The 16,767-nt window shown below is 39.1% G+C and overlaps 1 protein-coding gene across 1 annotated transcript in view; it reads right to left on the bottom strand.

Moving 5' to 3' along the window:
• Positions 1 to 16,767, bottom strand: part of LOC307035045 (metabotropic glutamate receptor 4-like) — a 197,070-nt gene that overhangs the window by 149,297 nt on the left and 31,006 nt on the right. The gene's annotated exons all lie outside the window — the stretch shown is intronic.

A 16,767-nucleotide genomic window follows, 5' to 3' on the forward strand; every position in this document is an offset into this window, starting at 1 on the left:
TTAAGATAATGGCTGTCTATGATTGCATTGATTTGTAATGTTCCTGTATGGTGTATACACCTTTTATTTTATTGTTTCTAGAAAAACTTCTCGTTGCTCCTTGTCGGAGGTGGGTTGTGACGCAAAACTAATCGTCCCTGTTATACGAGGTTTTACTGGACAGCTGGACTGGAGAAAACGGTGACTGTAAAACAGACTCTTGCTTTTCTCGGTATATGGAAGATAGTACATATTTACTATAATAAACCTCATAGCTTCTTTCAGAACAGGTTGAGGGCCAATAGATATCTAAATAGAGAAACTATAAACAATAAGTGTTTGGCATATTTGCATAAAAATATGATTGAACTGATTAACTGATCATTGTCGAAGTTGGGAATAGATTTTTTGTTCATCGACTGAATAGGGCTGTATCAAATATTTTCAGCTGTGAAACTTATCATAATGTTCATTTGATTAGTGCAATATTCAAATGTTGTGATGCTTTCTTCTTCTTCTTTTTTTGAATGTATATTTTATCTGTTCAAACCCTTTGTTTCTGCAAAGTTCCAGAAAAAGATCATGCTCCAGTAATATTGTTATTAATAATAATTAGTGCAATGAGATTACAGTAGTGGCTACATACGATGTTATCCAACCTAAGTGGCAAGTGACAACTACGGTGTGAACCCCGGTCTGCAAATTATTTTAGTCTCGAAATCAAATTATTTGAAAACATGGCAGTAAAATAGACCATCGTGAAAATGTATGAGACCTGCATATCTTTTCCTCAATCTTTTTTTTTCACTCAGGCTTCTGTGAAGGAGATGTCACAAATTGCATTAAATGGTGGTATGCCATTGCAGACTACTTTACAGGTCAACAGCATAGTCAAATTTTTGCGGGGGGCAGGGGGGGTATTGCCCCCCCTAGTGGCTGAAATATGTTACAGCAGTACTACGTCTAAAACTGTTCCAATACAAATATTTCGTATATCAATATTTTAATAGATGTAATATAATGATTGTTACAATACAAATCTGAATAATATCATGCTTTGTTTGAAATAATTTCATTTTTGAGCAGTCGCATGTTGGGACGTATGTGACGTATGAGGTTAAGGACGCAAGTTCCCTCGCTTTTTTTTGCATACAAGTGATTCAACTATTGTATTACAATAACTAGCAGTAATGGTATGCGGCGATTTTTAAAACGTCCAATTTCTGGGACGTTTAAGGCGTCTACTTCTGCACCAAGTAGGACACTTGTTAATAATATTGTAGCGTGTTCAAGTAACCAAGGGATATAGTAGTTATCAAATAAGTATAAGATGTGCACAGTTATGATAAGTTTTACAGTTGTAATGCACTGTTGTTGGGGGGAGAGACGGCCCCTTCCATATGAGTGTGTGTGTACGGCGGGCATGAGGCGTGCATGACGGTACTAGTTGTGTTCGTATGTGGAAAAGTCATACTCAGTGCGGTGAACGCTGGCTTTATTGCTACTGTATCCTTAGCACCCCACGCAATAGTTGGGACTGTGTACTGACGTCAGTAAGAAAGGTTTGCCCCCCCATGCGCAAATGTCAAACTCCGCCTATGGTCAACAGTACTAGATTGATATTGAGCTTCTGGAGTATCAGGCCACATGCTGTTTGGCACTCCTTTCCAAGGTCCCTGTCAACATCAAACCACCCTTTCAGGCACAATCACTTCCTGGCACTGTCCTCTTTCCTTTCTACTGTTATCATTGCTAATAAACTAGAGAGCACAACCCAGCTTGCTTGATTCTATCTGCCAACACTGAAATCTCTGCTAGATTTTGCCATTCATCTCGTCTTAGAGGGATCTATCCAGCTTCAAAGGGTACCCAGTCAGCCTTTGGTCTCATGACATGGATTTAATCCCCAGACTAAAGATTTTATAAAAGTGATGTTCACGCTGGGCAGCTGGAGTGTGGCTGAAAGAGCATGTTATGAGCATGCCAAGAGGAGTCTATGAGCGTTAACTACAGGAACACAAACAGGGAATCAAAGGGTATTAGGTTTGAAGCTTTGCGTCATTGCTAATTGGGTTGCCAGTGCACTCTAAAAAGTGAACTTTTTTTTCCTGACCCAAGCAGTTTTTCTTTAATTCCTTGCAGAATTTATTTTTCTTAAATCATTAGAGAGGTACAGTAAAGCGCTGCAGGCAAATAGTGTATGATTGTTACAGTCAAATGATGTTACTGTAGCTTGGAAAAAGTATTTGTGTATTAGCCAACTAAGTATAGAATAGAAGCAGTTTTTTTTCTATACTTAAACCGACTTGATGTTCGTGAGGCCTCTCCCTCGCAATTTGTCTCTTAATTATTCCCTGCAATCTATCGATGGGTTAATATTGGTGAGGAGGGGTTGTCCTATTCATTTACTGCTTTATGATCCTGCTATTATGGAGCCTTTCAATGTTGTTAGGGTGATTAACAGCTATGCAAACACACTTCCCTTGACTTGGTGAAATCAGTAGCTTGAAGCTCCCCTATTATCCTGATTTTCATCAATATATTATAGGTCTCAGATATTTACAAAAAATGTCTCTGAGGTGTTTGGCTGAATTAACAAACAGATCATTGCAGCATCCCATAAACCCCTCTGTTTCCAAAGTGCTGATTCTCTGTCTGTTACTTTAGATGAAAATAAGGAGCCCCTCCCCACGCCCCTCTGAGAGAGATTTGGTTAAAAAGAACACAATGGTGCTCTAGGAGGAGATTCAGGTGATAAGGTGGGGGGGGGGGTTACCTTGGTTGGCGATTGGCTAACAAGCCCAAAAATTGTTATGACATCATAAAGTGGCCAAAATCTGATCAGCTCATTTTCAGACAGGTTTTTATATATATTTTTATTTTTTATTTAGCCTTTATTTATACAGGTGTAAAATGTCATTGAGACACAAGGTCTCATTTTCAATATATATAAATGAATCAGGACAAAAAGAGAGCAAATCTTTTTTCCTTTAAACCTGAGGTAACAGCAGCGTTTCAGGTCAGTCACCGCTCACGATTCATGCATGTTTCCATGTCTCGGAGCAGGTCCAGCACGTGGTTCAAGGCTTCAGCTGTGATCCTGCTGCCATCACACGCCTCTGCCCTGACCTGCTGCAGGGACTGTTTGAGGACTCAGAAGCACCTCATTGACTTTATAGAGGCTCGTCTCAAGGAGCAGTGACAGTGAGCCGCAGTGATTGAAGGTTATGATGGCCAAATGAGACGTGATGATGGTGGCCTGTCCGGCTGATCATATCCCATCATGGCTCAGTGTCCAAAGCCACTTACCACAGTTCATATACTGCCTACTCTTTAAGTATCATGACCTCAAAGTAATAGAAAGAAGAAATCCTCACAGCGATTTTTATTCTGTGTGTGTCATGGTGAAATGTAGAACTGTCACATGACTTTTAACCTTTTGGGCAGAAACTAAAACTTGTTTCTTCTAAAATGTTGAGAAAACTACAAAATCCTGATAATAGGTTGCTAGATATACCTTGTGTACTTAGAGCTTAAACAATTATTCAGTAAATCCATAGTTGATTGAATTTAATAACCAGTTAATCAGCTGGGTAATTTTTAAAGCATAAATGCTTAAAATTCAATTTCTTAGCTCCTTAAATTGTAATACTCTGTGTTTTTTTGAGTCCTCCATGATAGTATATTTAACTTCAAATTAGGACTGTTGTGTGGTAAAACAATCACTTTGAAAAAATATACATATTTTCTGACATTTGAAGTAATTATTGAAAAATAAATAAATAATCAAGATATTATTTGATAAGGAAATATATACTAATTAGTCATTGAGTATTAAAACTTATTTCATCAGTGAAAGATATCAACTCTGCTTCAACTTCACACCATACCGGTATTAAAAGATTATTTAAATCTGAGAAAGAGACGGTTAAATGTTACATGATGTTCGAAATCCTCTGCTTAAAACTTTCAGACTCAATAATTATCGCAGGAAAAAGTCTGTATTAATAAAAAACTGCAATGTTGAGATGACTCACTGCTCTCCCCCGCTGACTGCAACCAAATTGGAAACGTTTCCTCCATGTCAAAACGTAGAAACAGTCGGCTCTATGGGCACGGCCTTGTTCACACGGTGGCTTTCAGCAGGAAACACATTTGATTGCCGGATTGTATCTGTACAGACTGGCTGCTGTTAAATCCCTGTCAAACTTCAAGGTCTTTGTATCACAAACATAATTTTTGCAGGGATAAAAGAGTGCGCCTTACCATTCAGGGTCCTTTGAAACCTTTTCTTCTCTCTGTCTATCTTTCTGCGTGCTGTGCTGTGTGCATCTTGGGTTTTTACAATAGAATACAACCCTTTAATTAGTCACCTCTCCCTGCTTTATCACAGCCTCCTTAGTCCTCTTTATCTCTCCCTTCAGTGTCTTTCGTTGAATCCTTGACAGCAGCTGGTGTTGGAATGCAAACATCTCTTAAGCTGAGCAAAACCAAGCAGGCTAACTTTGCGTAAGATCGTCCTTAAAGTTTAGCGTGGGACCTGATAATTGTTCCTTTCATCTGTCTTGTTAATTCTTGGATCAAAGAAGATGAGGCAGAGCATGAATAGGACATTGATTGCGACCCACGGCTAAGAGTTGGACGGGTTAGCAGCACTACAACACTGCATCTGTGTTTAAACATCAAGACAACACTTTTTTATTTCATGTCCCTATCTGACATTACTACAGATCTCTCACGGATTGTGATTCATAGATGCTGAAATAACCATTTCGGCAAATTCCTCGGCAGATTTCCAGGCATTGTCTCTGCAGTCAAAGCTTATTGAACAAAAAAATCTAGTAATTGTGTTTAAAATTAATGCAGGTTTAGAGAACAGGTCTACAGCTAGCATTCATCATGTCCTGACATCTTCCCCCGAAGATTAAGCGTTCACCCTCAACGCCAGAGGGAAAAAGGGGGAGGAGCCCAGATGAGAAACAGGGTCATTAACTCCAGGCTCCTCGGCAGAAATAGGTGTCTGATTGAGCAATTGGGATTTCATGAGAAAAGCTTTGATCCCTTAAAGCATCATGTAAAATATTTGTATGAGTATCTTTGTAAAATATGGAACAGCTAAATAATGGCTGATGCTATGGTGAAGATTAGTAACGGAGCATCATTTATCTTCTCATGACGTACTGGTATTTGGGTTCTGGATGGGTAAAAAGTAAACAAAAGCTGATCACTAAGCCCGACAGGTGCTGCCTGCAGTAATCTAAGGTGCATTTGCAATAGATTAATTTCACCGCAGCTTATGAGTCTAGTCACACAGAAGTCAACTTATTTAGGAGATAAGCTGCTAAAGAGTGAAACAATGACACTTGGAACAAGTACTTTAATTTGTCTACTTTGGCAGAGAAGAGGATTCAAATTTATGCAGGATTTCAGAAGCACTTTCCCCGACTTGGCTCTCAAATATTTTGTTCTATCTTTTTCTAAATTGTGTTGGCCTGTCTAAAACTTTTTGGTCTGAGTACTTTGCCAACATTGTACCTGTAAACCAGTGTTGTTATCAGCCAATACTGAGAAATATGTCTTGTATTTCCTTACCTAGAGGACTTGGTCCTTCACTGGCTTCCCATTTGGACCAGTTGTGTTCAATGCAATGCCCCCAGGAATTGAAACAGGGCCTCCAAAATGGGGCACACAGGTCTCAATGTGAAAATCTACTACTTCTATACTAAGTGTGTTAGCTGAGAATGGATGTCTGTTTATAAGCTACCTCCTGCTGCGTACTCTCCCAGTTTCACTAAATCACAGCTGGATGCTGCACAGTTCACTCACAAACGTATCTGTTGGTCTTTGGAGAGCCCCTGGAGCTGTTGCCTTTGACTTACTGCCCTTATTATTTCAGCAAAACTTAACATGGTAGCTTGCAAACAACTTTTTGTTTAAAGAAAACATGTTTTATCGGGAAGTAAATGCATTTTGACACATTTTTCAAGAATAAAATGTAATGCATTGGATATGAAGTACTCCACAGGGTGACTTAAACAGAAGGGGCTTTATACACAGAAAACATGTGTGTAGTACAGCAGAGCTTTAAGCCCACATCAGTTCACATTTAGAAAAGCTCACACTATCTGTGTTGCTGCAAACCCTCTCACATGCATAAATAGGTGTTGTTACTCTGCCTTTGTTCCTTCACTGTTCTGTATATGCACTGCATGTCTTGTTGCTAATAAAGGTCCTGTCAGGCTCCGTCTATGTTTGCCAGGGGGCTGCTTTGCTGTGCTACTGCATAATTGTACAGGTCTCATGTCAGCTCTCCACAGCTCCCTTGGCTCGGCATGAGGCATCACAGCGAGAGAACAAGGGTCACAACCACTAGACATATAATTAATCACAGAATCTGGGGGTTTTAGCACGGGATTATCTGTCCCTGGGGGGGCTGAGCCAGTTAAGGAGTCCCCTGTAGGTGCTGCAGCCAGAGGGAAATGTCAGTCTGCTGGTGCCTGATAGACTCACTCTGCCCTGGTGGAGGCAATCTGCAGGGAGGATGAAAGGGCTGGAACATTGATTTCAAAGCCTTCAAACTAGCAGTCTATCCAGTCGAGGGAAATGTAGTCAGATAAAGTGTGGCAGTGCCCATGTGGCTACAGAAAAAGGTCAGGCGAGATGATTCCGGTCACTTTGTCGTCTCGTATGATTACCTCTACCCCAAAGACTATATCAAATAAGTGGTTATAGCCCGTGGGATTTAAAAGTGAGGCCACTGCGGAAGCACCTAAAACCTACATTGTTTTATAAAGTCGAACAGTAACCGGCTCCACAGGTGGGAAAAAGGAAGTGAGATGCGATTAAATAATTACCCTACTTCTAAGTTAATTTATTACCTCACTAAGCATCTTCCTTGCTTCCTTCCTGGTCCCAATAGCAAGTTTTAAGTCTTCTGCAACACGGCAAAGTGTTGATTTTGAAATAACCAAGGAGACGTATCAAGATGGATGCATCCACTTATTATATGCAGTCTATCTTCTACCACTTTTATCCATTCACCCAAAATCTCTGTAGAATTATTTTTTTGGGCCAAAATGATCCTTTCAGATAGCACACTGCGAAGTACGTGAAAATATTTACATATGTAGGCTCACTCTGAGGATTTGTGCCTTTACTTTCATATGGGAGTGACGGGATAATTCCAAGTCAAACAAAAACAACTGCCAACGTAAGGATTATACACATAAATAAATTCAGGACGAATTAAGGATCCAACTCAGAACTGCTTTCACTTACATCCTGTTTGTTCCTAAATGCACTCTTCTTAAGGCAAACATTTTCCACCCTTATCTTGTTGATTTCACTGTATTACTTCATCACAGCATGGTTCAAATGGAATTACAAAACCATGGGTGAATACAGTACAATACAGAATACATGGTTGATATCTTAATGCCTCTATTGTGTACAATGTACAAATATATCTGTTTTCTTTTTCTTTATTACTGCCGATTTTTATTCCTTTTTATTCCATTCCATTTCTATGTACACTGAACAAAAATATAAATGCAACACTTTTGGTTTTGCTCCCATTTTTCATGAGATGAACTCAAAGATCTAAAACATTTTCTATATACACAAAATAACCATTTCTCTCAAATATTGTTAACAAATCTGAAAAAATCGAGTGGCCTGTGTTCGTCGTCCATAACATACGCCTGCCCATACCATAACCCCACCACCACCATGGGCCACTCGATTCACAACATTACCCTAACCCTAATCCTAACCCTCACACCAGATACTGACTGGTTTTCGGACCCCCCCAGACCCCCCCAATAAAAAATGCATGTTTCAGAGTGGCCTTTTATTGTGGCCAGCCTAAGGCACACCTGTGCAATAATCATGCTGTCTAATCAGCATCTTGATATGCCACACCTGTGAGGTGGGATGGATTATCTCGGCAAAGGAGAAGTGCTCATTATCACAGATTTTTTCAGATTTGTGAACAATATTTGAGAGAAATGGTTATTTTGTGTATATAGAAAATGTTTTAGATCTTTAAGTTCATCTCATGAAAAATGGGAGCAAAAACAAAAGTGGTTGGTTGCATTTACATTTTTGTTCAGTGTAAATACTGTTATATTTTACCATATTTTTTATTATTTTTAATATTTATCTAGTTCTCTATCTGTGTTTTTTATTTTTGTTTTACTTTTATGTATGTAGCACGACATCAAGTCAAATTCCTCGTACGTGTCAACCTACCTGGTAATAAACCTGTTTCTGATTCTGATTCTATTATCTGAAGATATTTGTCCTCTCGGTTGTATTCAATGTCCAGGGCGGTTTAGGTAGATTTGATTAGTGATTTGGACAAGGAGAACGGGTGCCCAGTTTTCTGACCCCACCTCCTAAAGAGAGGGGAGTCAACTGCCCCTGGCTGTTTTCTTAACCTGCACGATTAATGGAGCATTAACAAGACGGCAGGTCTTTGAGCACAGCTTTCACATCGCCTCTGCATTATTGATGCCGGCACCAAGGGCCTATTTAATGAGTCAGAACTCTCTCAGCGGATGTTGATTAGGCATACAATGTGTGCTAAGGCTCAACCTTCTGAATATACACTTTGGCCTGATCTGTTTGCATATTTATCTTTATTGAAAAAAGGTTGAGACATACGAAAGGCCAGGCGAGAGACAAATATAGCATGTGCTAAAGGTCATGGCAGCCAGCGTGCCCTATTTTCTGCAAATATGATTTATCGAGTTACAGAAATGAATCATACTCCATAGGGTATAATGCTGTGAAATTGCACATTCATTAAAATAGACCTTTTGGGGAATATTCTTATTGGCATTCTAGCCAAGAGTTAGAAAATATTCATACCTCTCTAATATATATATTGTACATATGAAGCTACAGCCAACAGCTGGTTATCTTAGCTTAGATTAAAGACTGGAAATAGCTAACCTGGCCTTGTTACTTATATATTTGTGACTTTTAGAGGAGCTGGAAGGCAGATGTCATTAACAGGACCAGACTACAAGTAATTCTGCTATTCTAGGCTATTCTATGACATGAAAGTGAGTTCTTGTTTTTCACAAAATACCAAACTACTGCTTTGACACAAATGAAAATTAAATTCATCCCAGTGTTTTGTGTTTACATTTGATCTGGATTGAATACTGTGGTTTCCCCCTTTAATTGAAGTGACTTTCAATGACATTCATCATACACCTTCTCTGCGGGGAAAGCAATATAATGAGAGAGAATAGGTACAATTAAAATGATGATCTAGAGCAGGGGTCTCAAACTCAAGGCCCGGGGGGGCAAATCCGGCCCGCGACTTCATTTTATGTGGCCCCGCAAGAGCTTGCAAAGAATATAATACGTTTATTATACGGTTACATGCCACTTTACAGAAGCAGGTTGCCCATAAACTGCATGTCCCACAATGCATCTCGTTTTGTGACATGCGCACTGAAGAGACTTGCAATTATTTGCCCTGTACTTCTGCTTTCAGACGTAGTTAATTACTAAGTTATTATCCTATCCGATAATAATCCAATTCAGAGGCAATAATGTAATATAATACATTATTTTATATATATATATTATATATTTATATAGTTACAACCGGCCCTTTGAGTGCAACCTTTATGCGAATGTGGCCCGCGATTAAATTGAGTTTGACACCCCTGATCTAGAGCTATACTGTCAACCAGTTTTTACCACTAGCTTGTTGACTGAAAAGGGACCAAAGAAAGGCTGAAACGATCTGATCAAATATCCTCACATTTATTTTTGATCATTTCTGTATTTTTGTACTACCATTAAAATAAACCGCATCAGAGAACAGAAAAAATACCAACATATCTTCTCACATATTTTTAAAGCAAATAGATAGTGATGCATTGAGTCGTAGAAAAATATGTCACGATGAGGGAAATCAAAGGGACATTGACTCTTTTGAGTAACTGATAGTAGAAATCACTGTCCAAGGAAGTGTAAAATAAGTTATACATATTTATGATTTGTTACAAGCCTTGTGGCTACAGCAATCCATATTTATTAATACCAGATAGATTTTTTTTTTACCTGCTGCCACTGAGCCTTTATATGAAGATGTATCAGCGGTCGTATACATAGCCTACAGCAAAGCGGTTGGTTTATCACAGTTTTCTGAAGACGCGGAGCGATTGAGGACTAGGTTATCTTTGTTCCGGTTAGGTTAGTAAAACATGATCATAGCAAGGCTGCATAATGTGTGTTGTCACATTATCTCTAATTCTCAGGAAAAGCGTTTGAGGGAGAACGACAGGCATTGTAATCGCTGTCTTTGACCAGAATATCAATTTCAGAGGGCAGGATGCAGGTCTGCACTTGCCTTTCAAGAGGAATCTTCAAGGTGTTGCTTGTTAATGAATCACTGCATTGTGCTAGTATTCATTATTTATTTCACAAACACAACCAGACCCCTTTTCCAGGTTTAAATTGTTTTTTTGTGATATCTAAGATCACTCGAATCCATGCACATTATTCCTTAATTTCCTCGAGTGATCGAACTTTAAACATTTTAATATTTTTTTCTGTCATGCAAAATAATTAAGCAGCATTTATGCAACAATGCAACAGCTTCTTGTTCAGAACAATAACCGGCTTCGAGGGGGAATGTTCCCGTGCAATTCAACAATTGAATTCATAAAGCAACAATTACTTTGACTGGCTGTTATTATCCTTTCAAACAGCAGCAATGTTGCGACAAAGGTAGCAATTAAGTAACGTTCTCCTTAAATACCGGGCTTCAACTCTGAACAGCTGTAATTACTGCAGAGAACAAACCTGTTCTATATGCGGGCAACTATTAAAGGTCCATTCTGGTGTAACTGCTGCGAGGACTATGAAGGTTTCCACATTACAGTAATCACTTTGATTTCCTGTATAATCAGCATAATCAACGCTCTTTGTTTTTTTTTGTTGCAACAATGTAAGAAAAGCAACGATTTACCATTGACTTAATAATAAGGCACGGACCATGCTGTAAAGCCGCTTCATGGATACAGAATCCGATAAGTTAAAGGGGCCCTATAAAGCTCTTTGGGGTTTCCCTTTGCTGTAGTGCAGACCTGTAAATGGTCTGCAAAGGCTAAAATCCCAAAGTTCTCTCCCACACACTGCCGCCCTGCCTGAAACACCTCCATTGCACTCCTTTGTTTATGACTGTAACATAGTGACATCACTACGAAACACTTGAGCTTCTATTGCTAGCTCAAACACATTGCATGTGATTTTCTAAGGGGTGGGAAGCAGTTGACCAATCACTACAGAGCTGGCAAGCTAACCAATCAGAGAAGACTGGGCTCTGGTTTCAGACAGAGGGTGAAAATAGGTGCTTCAGCACAAGCAGTATGAGTACAATAAATAATAAAGACCTTTCTGAACTTTCAAGGTGTAAACATGTCGGAGCAGAGGCACAAAATAAAAATATTAACCTGAAATTGAGCATAATAGGGCCCCTTCCAAAATGTACCTGTAGTACATTTATGTTATAAAAAATGTCACTTTCTTCATTGTTTTTCTGGCACTTTATAAACTCACCTCAAAACCCACCTGTTCAGGCAAGCGTATGGCTGACCTGTGCTGCAAGCTGTATGTTTTTAGTAGTTATGTTTTTAAACTGTGTTTTGCTTTTAACTATGTTTGTAAAAATTGATTTTAACCTTGTTGTACGGCGACCTTGAGTGCCTTGAAAGGCGCCTTATAAAATAAATGCATTATTATTATTATTATTACTTTATAAATGGTTCAACTGATGGGGCTGAAAATCTGAGTCAAGATGCTTTCAACATTGAAAATGCTCCAAGCATTGTTAATCATCTCTTTGAAGTGAGGTTGCTTAGTAATTCTCAGCTTTCTCCCCTTTAGTCACTTTCCACTGGACACTGGGATCTCACCAGCAGTCTCTGTGACTGCAGCAGATGGATCAACCATCCTGTGGCAGACACAAGCACAAGCAATACTAAATGCTTGCTCAGTCAAGCAGCAACCCCGTTGGAAAGGCAGCTTTAGAAAACTGTGTTTATGTCAGTGTGCGTGCCTCCCTCCCAGACCATTCGGTATGAAGCTAGACACAAAGTCCAGGGTGTAATACAAAAACAGGACGGATACATTTGTAATGATCTCCATTATTTCTAACCCAACATCTTGCATGAAAGGGGTTCAGTTGTGCTTTCAGTTAGCGCTATGCTATGAGTTAATTCCCTAACACCTTAATATATATGATTTGTTATAAATCTGCCCTTGATTTCCGATAGATGGACCACTTGAACAAATAGCTTTAGATAGCTGTAACAAACCATATCAACTTTTCGTTCACTAAAATGTTTCAAGAGATCAGGAACAATCGTTTTTTCAGTACTATGCATTTCTATATTACACCCTTAGCATATGTACGTCTTACTGGGTAGATCATGTAACTAAACACTGCGGGGCTAGAGCTTTACTGTAATACAATGCCTTCACGCATTTTGGATCAAAGTTTCCACAAAATGCCATGTATTATACTGTATGTCACCTTCAGGGTTTTAACATTGACTTGAAAATTCAGCAGGGAAATCCACCATTTATGGGTGGAAATATTAATGAACAGGGGTGTTTGAATGTGTGGCTCTGACATGCAATCAAAAAAAGAAACAGGCGTCTGTAAGACATCAATTAAATGATCCATGTGTAAATACAGTAAAAGTGCTGAACAAACATTGGTAATGTTACACTATAGCATGTATTGTAGCTATCCATTTGGGAACTGCATCTTGCTTGTGCTTCTTTTTTCAAGTAATACACAATTTCCCCTCTTGTGGGGTATACCCAAAGGGTTTGGAAATGTGATTTAAACCCTGGAACATACAGTCAGCATCTGCTCCCCCTCCGCAGAGACCACTACCCCTCACTGAAACTTTAATGTTTCATTAGATTGTATCTGCCTGAACATGTGGTGGAAAAACCCACACGCACACAAGGAATCTGCAGAGGACTGGCTTTAAATGCTGCAGAAGCACTGGGAGCCTTGCATGGCATGCTATAACCTGCATTACATTATTTACATGAAGTTATGTTTATTAGCATACTGACATTTGACAGTGGAAGTGAGAAGAGAAGAGCTAATGTGCTCACAGCGACATTTCCCTGTGGACCTGTCAGATGAACTCTCTCAATGCCTTTTGAGCTGTTGAGTACTGCTGGAGCGAGGGTCAGGTCACTTCTGTCACAGAGACACAAGAGGAAGGAAATTGGCAAACGAGACAACTGTTTTCAGTCTGTTTAGCTTTTTTGCAATATGTTATGAAAGATCTTCTGTATTGTTTAGCTAGAAGACATTTAAAAGCCTCGCAACATATTTCTATGCATATAAACCGTCTGAAAAACAACAACAAACATACGTTGATACTTCTGGGAATTCCTCTATTGTAATTGTGTTTATCTCTACCATTTTCAGTAAGACTAGAAGATTTGACCCAGAAAATAATATATATCCACACCCCTGTGAAAGCAATGTCGCTCTCATTGGGTGACAACACAGTTTCCTACAGAGGTGTTGAATCAAGTGTGCTAGTTTCATATGAATCAATACTACACCAGGCAGCATAGGGATTTATAAAACGGACAAGTCAAATCAAGCAATCTGATTGGTTCTTAGCCGTGATATACTGAGCGTATACCACGGGTAGAATTGTAAGTTACTTTTCACAACAAGTCAGTATCCCTCCGCGTCTGAGAAAAATAGTATACAGTTGGGCAGAAAAGCAAACTGCTTCGCGTCGGGCAGAACCACGCCCCTTAGCTGTGATATAATGAGCATATACCACGGCCTGTCGTGTGCTATTGCTTATATTGAAAAGAACAAAGTACGTTAAAGTAAATATGAAGGTATTATAAAGGTAACATGGTGCACAAGGGTTAAGAGAGAGACGGAGGGCTTTTATTGATCTTTGGAAATATGCTCCAAACCCATCCGAGTAATCGGTTGCTATAAAGCTCCTACAGATTCGATTATAGCCTGAATAGGAGATATTTGTGGCGGATTTTCATCTCATTAGAGACCGGTTTGTATTTGTCACTCGATAAATCAATGCTTCTACACCATTACCACTGTTCCACAGCTTCTATTCATTTCATTACCATATGATGTGAACACCTTGTGAGCTAAACAAGCAGCATCAATCAATTTCTGTGTTGTGGGAATCACAGAAGATGATGATGATGATGATGATGATGATGGTGATGATGGTGCGTATGTAAATCTTAGCAGGTAGTGGACATCAAAGAACATGTATGGTAGGCTACCAGCTATACTTAAAGGGAGAAATGATACACTCACAGCTGTGACATATTCACAATGTCTTAACATGAAACCGATTGAAGTTTAATGATAATTGTATCATATCCACACAAATCATGGAAAATAGAAATAGTTATGGATATATACTGGGATTTGATGTCATGGTGCAGTGCAAGTATGTATTGGTTGTTGTCATTTCAAGTGTTTTATATTCAGATAAGAGGCTTTTTTAATTACGTTTTGATTACATTAAGCCGTGTGTATACATCTCTGTAAGCCAGATCTTCCTCTTTTTTCTTAGGGCTTCATTCCAATTCAGAGTCAGGTCAGGTGGTTCTGAAGCTGTTTTGTGTCTGTCAAAACCCCCTGTAGAAGAGTAACTTGTGCACAGAATAACACAAGTGAATGTCATTTATAGACTTCAAGGGAGACAAAAGTTTTGTCTCTCGGCTCTCTTTTCAAACCGCCCCCTCACACACGCAGATCACTCAGTTTGAACCGATAAGAGATCAGATAAACGCTTCAACAGCATGGGGCACTTTCCATGTGGCCAATGTGTTCAAATAGCGGGATGTTCTTTATCCTAGCTCCAATGAGATGAAGAGGAATGAAGGCTAATTTCAGTTCAATTTCAGAGTCTCTTCATCCTACATTACCACAGTGGAAAGACTTTTGATAACTGATAGCTATCCAATTTGTCCAAGAGTCTTTTGTATGTTATTGTTCATCGTGAGTTAGTGCCTCCCCCCACACACCTAGTAGGATTGCTTATTCTCTACAAAAGAAGGAGGATCCTCTGGTTTGCTGCTTGTTTCCTATATCACGCATCAACTAAACGGCTTGAACCTGTTTCTTTGGACTAAATGAAGAAAACATGCACAGGCTTTAGTAGGAAACATTTTGTGGCTTGACATCTTACTATTTTAAATATATTATTCACATTTTCTTTTTGTTTTCATTCCAAATCAGCCTACCAACATGTTTACCTATTTAGCTTTCTTAATACTCAGGTCCACATAACACATTGATGAGAGACCCACACAAAGATATTACAAGGCATATTCAGAGAGCCACACTAGCCTTTAAAGTAAAACTAGTAAACTGAGGTTATAGTATTCTGATTTCTGAGCTATTTCGGAGTTCCATCATCCGATTTCATAAGTTATTGACAACAACCAACATCGTCATGGCTCAGAGTTTCTTGGAGAACTTTCCTAAATCCCTTCAAAGATGACTAACCCAACTGATTGCTAAAGGTTTTCATGCAAAAGCGCTCTGACAGAATTTTCAGACTATTTGGTGAATAACAACTCTGAGTGATTTGACTAATTACTTCCCCCTCATCTCTTCATCCTCTCAGTGAGATCGGCAGGTACTGTCTGAAAACTCTCTGCCCTTCATGACTCATTATTCGTCATACCTGGATTAGACTCTCTGTTAACCTCTTTCTAGCAATGGGAATATTCATGCACTCAAATACCAAACTGTTCAAAGTAGTGGAAAGAAGATGCCACGGGTAACCGATCGGAAAGTGATATAACACCACGGCTGTGAATAGTGAACATCACATATGCATAAGGTGCCTCAAAGTGTGCACTACTGAGAAGAGCTGTTGCTTTAATATTTGATATTTCCTATGGGGTCCACTGTGTGACGATCAAAGATGGAGACAACCTTGAAATGCCTCCTTCAATTTACCCATACAGGGTATCAATGAGAGAAAGTAGGCTAAAATGAAAGGGTTGGGATGGGGGGGGCAGGAAGTGGGGAAAGAGTGAGCTGTGTCTAAGCAGTGGGAGGAGGCTTCTCAACCTCAGACCCCATACTGACAGCTAATTAAAGCTGTTAGGCCTTTATTTATCACAATTAGTTATATTACACTATAAGAGGCTTGGCAGCACGATGTGTTTTTGCTTTGGAGTTATTTTAAAAAACTTGTCAGTCGTTCATCCTTATTAACGCAAAAGCACACTTACAAGACACATCCTGCATCCTGACACCATTAACCCAAGGGTCCAATTTGGAGCCTTTGTAAAATATTTTTAATTTGCGCATATTGACAGAATTTAAAACTAGGTTTCATCCCGATTTATACCATCAAAGCTCAGAGTGGAGCTCCATGTCCATGTACTGCAGAAAATCAAAACATGAAAATGCAAGCTAACATGCATGAAGGCAATTATACATACAGTAGCTCTGGATACAGTAAGAGTAAAAGCAATGAAGACAAATCACCCAATCATTCCAATGAGCTTGATCACGAAAATATTTTGAAGACACCATTTATTCCACTCATAATGAGTAAGATCCTTTAACTGGTCTTATTTTTGCCAACAGGGAATTTAAGACTTGTATAATGAGTGTAGGTTGTCTTTAAAATCCCTTTTTAAATCTTATACTCTTTTAAGACATGGAATACGTAACTAGCTAGCTTCATTTATTTGTTAAAGTGGGCTTATTGTGCT

Source organism: Notothenia rossii, assembly GCF_949606895.1.
Source record: "Notothenia rossii genome assembly, chromosome: 4".
NCBI lineage: Eukaryota > Metazoa > Chordata > Actinopteri > Perciformes > Nototheniidae > Notothenia > Notothenia rossii.